The sequence below is a fragment of the Alexandromys fortis genome, unplaced genomic scaffold (genome assembly GCF_014885135.2).
Source record: "Alexandromys fortis isolate MF-2015 unplaced genomic scaffold, M_Fortis_MF-2015_v1.1 scaffold_2_26212498_36691700, whole genome shotgun sequence".
In the NCBI taxonomy this organism is placed as follows: domain Eukaryota; kingdom Metazoa; phylum Chordata; class Mammalia; order Rodentia; family Cricetidae; genus Alexandromys; species Alexandromys fortis.
The window spans coordinates 4077398-4081002 of record NW_026067931.1 but is presented as its reverse complement, the minus strand read 5'-3'; positions in this window follow the sequence as shown (position 1 = coordinate 4081002).

Here is a 3605-nt window from a genome sequence, read left to right as displayed (position 1 = left end):
CAACTCAACTGAACAGAGGCTCTGGAGAGCCTTATCTATGTCTAGAGCAGCCTCAAGTCCTGCAAGGGACCCTGGAGGCAGTCCTGGTAAAGTATTTGAAAGAACAATTCTGCTATTACTTTTATTGTTTACACCAGGCACCTTACCCGGTTATCTCCCTTTTAATCCCCTTAGTGGCCATCATTGTCTTCATTTTACTTAGACACAAAGACCTTAAGAGATAACAGACTCAAGAAGTAGACTGCATTAAAGGCCTAATAAATATTTATTAAATAAAATGACTTGTTTTATTTGCCTCTCACTTCCCCGTCTGGTGATGCACAGCAATCTTCGGGCACAAGTAACTTATTGCAGGAGACGTCTCTTTGCCTCTGTCTTTATGAATTTCCCCAGAGGACGAGTTCACGTTCCCTCTCGTGCCTTAGCACACAATAACAACAGTGCACGGGTATCACACACATCAAAATTATATGCGGGTTTGTCCACAAGCCTGAGCCACCTCTCGCGCTTCGTAAATGTGATACAGATAATAATACATGCCTTAGCAGCTCTCTGATTAGGTTATGGCGCTGACCCTTGACATTCATCCTTATTGGAAAAGATCACCTGAGGCCTGCATCACTCCATTTGCAGCTAAACAGCCTGGTCCAGTGTGAATGTGTGTCAACATCACCCTGAGGTCCTGGTTCATCCTTCCTCCCCTCACCAAAGTGACCCTAATTCAGCCTAACACCACCTGCTGTTTGCTCTCCAGGCTCTGTCTGGCCCTGGCTTGCCGGTTCCCTTTGAAGTTCCCCCCTTTTATGCCCTGGCTCCCTTCCTGGTGGTACTGCTCTTGGCTGCCCTTCTACCTGTCTACCAGACGCTGTGCTGCTGGGGACCGTCCAGCTTTCCACCTGTCTCCCAGAGCTCCTCCACGGAAAGACACATCAAGTGTTCACCACGTTATTCCACAAACATCTATTAAGGGAACTTGAAAGAAGACAAGTGTGGTCTTTGCCCCGAAGCACTGTCTGGTGAAGGACAAGGATTTCAATCAAAGGATCACCTCGGCAGAGTGAATCTCATAAAGGATCTGGGTCCTGGGGGGGGGTGTGTGCTGTGGTGGTCTAGCACAGTCTGGAAGAGGGAGACAGAATGGCTGGACCTTTGAGCTGAGGGGGGAGGGTGATTCGCAGCCAGCTTGGCAAAGAGGTTTAAGGGGGGGGGGTGAGTGCAAAGGCCCCCAGGTGAGTGTGAAATGGCACCTTTGAAATGACACTCAGCTGAAGGAGCAGACAGAGCACTGAGCCATGAGGTAGGTAGGAGCCACATTGGGCTGGAATTGGAGGTCTCTGTTCTTGGTTCTGGTCCTTATCCCAAGAACAACAAAAAGGTAAGTTTTGGGGAACATTTAGAATGTAGGGGCATGATCTGGATTGTGTGTGAGTGTGTTAAAATCACTCCCTAAAGTGTGAACAAAGATGACCCCTGACCTCTGTCTTGTTGTCTGCTAAGATAGGAGCACAGAATGAGAGTTATTGGAGAGCAAGGGCCACCATTTGACCCACACAAGAGGCTGAAGGGGCTTGTGAGACCTTCTTGGAAACCCAGTGCAAGATGGACACTTTTGTGTGGAGTTCCACCCTAGACTTTGGTAAACTGGCTCTGAATTTGAGACACCTGAGATTGCCTTGAGAGACAGAAGGGAAGCAGGTTCTGAGTGAGACCAGTCTTTCCTGACGCGTATACTCAAGTGAGTTGAAGATGGAGCTTCGCAAGGGACAGGCCGGTAACAGGAAGCCTTGTGAACTAGGGGATACATTAGGATTCTTTCCAGGTCACATTACTGAAATCTATCTCCAATTAACATTAGTCAATAAGAATTTATGGGCTCCGAGAGCCAAATTTCACGATTAGTCATATGCGTGGCTGGAGCCAAGGGTTTGTGCAGGTCCTCAGGTTCCCATCTCTCAGTTCCGCCTTCGGCCAGAGGGCTTCTTTTTAGGTGGGATTTCGCGTCATGTTCTCATCAGGACACCAACAAAAGCTTCAGACATACAAACCATCCATGCAGCAAGGAAAATGTCCTTCGTGGGGTCCAGCTAAGCAGTAGGCATTGCTATTGCTGGCCAGGCATGGATTGGACACTCAGACCTGAGCTGTAGGCTGCCATCAGCGCTTCCCCTTGAGACATAGACTGGAGGGTGCAGCAAGAACGGCTCCTCAAAAGAAAATCAGTGCTGTTGCCTGGAGACAAGAAGAGCCTGGCCTGCAAAATGCACTCTTGTACAGATGCCAGAGAGCCAAGAATTCTAAAGAGATTGAGACAAATGGTCAAAGCCGCTGGCTAAATTTAACATCCTCCATGTCACTGGCGACCCTGGACCCACAAACTGGGATACAGTATGAATCAGGGCAAGTTAGAAATGACCCTGAAACCCAGGAATAACTTAGCAGTGAAACAGTCCAGCTATGCTCACTGCAAAAGGAAGCACCCAAGTGTAGCCCTGACAGTTAGGGAGTAATTGAAAAGCCACAGCCTAGGAAGCAGAGGAAGGGAGGACACGGACAAGGGCAGCATCAACCAATGTGTAGTTGGACTTCGGGGTATGCTCATGACAATGGAGTAGCTAGCTCCTGCTGGGTCTGAGGGCTATAGGCCAAGAGAAGGGTTTTTTTTTTTATATATATATAAAATCGGCACGCAATTTACCTATAACTTGCATATGTAAGTGAGGGCTGGCTGTCACAGCAGCGAGAACCATCCAGGGCTGTGGCGATCTCCATCATCCTCCCGCCCTGCATCCTGGCCTGGAAGCTCAGCACCAGGCTTCTTTCTCCTGTTCTCTGCTCTCAGAGTGGCCTGTTGTCTTGAGGATGTGGGCCCTGGCTGTTCCACCCGCTCAGTGCCTGCCCTAGAGCGATGCGGTTGCCTCTGTACCCGCAGCTTTGGAGTTTCTCAGCTGTCCAACTTCCTCTCTTCCTTCTCTTCCCACCTCAGGAAGAGGCATTAGGAGTGGGAGGAGAGGAGGGTTCTAGTGGAAGATGGCTCAGGTGTCTGTACTATATCTTATGCAGCTACCCTCCAACCACTCTTCTTGGAGGGAGTCATCATTTCTGACCCCTGGGAGTACATGCTTTTCCTCTTGTACAAAGCTTTGGAGCTAAAAGACAATATCTATTCATGAGGACACAGTATCTCCCTCAGGCTCTTCAGGGGAACTCCTGTGGCTTGGACCCCTGCAGACTAAGCCCTTTAATTCAGCAGAAAGCCAGCATGAGTTAGAGACCAAAGTTTGTGACTTGGGGCTCTTTAACTTAGATGAAGTGATGAAGTTTTTAACAGAGCCATTGCGAGCATTTGAGCTGACCATGCCATGGGCGGAGCTGTTATTAGAGTCAATGCATTTGGCAGTGGTTTCCTGGCAGAACTGAGCGAGCAGACATGGGAAATGCTAGCTAGGCCTTGTAGATTGGCAGCTCAAATCCCCAACCATACAGATTGCTGTAGCTGTACAAGGATAGCAAAGGGTGCAGAAAGACTTCTTAGGGAGGAAACCATGAAGAGAGAGAGAGAGAGAGAGAGAGAGAGAGAGAGAGAGGGGGGGGGGGGGGGGGGGGGG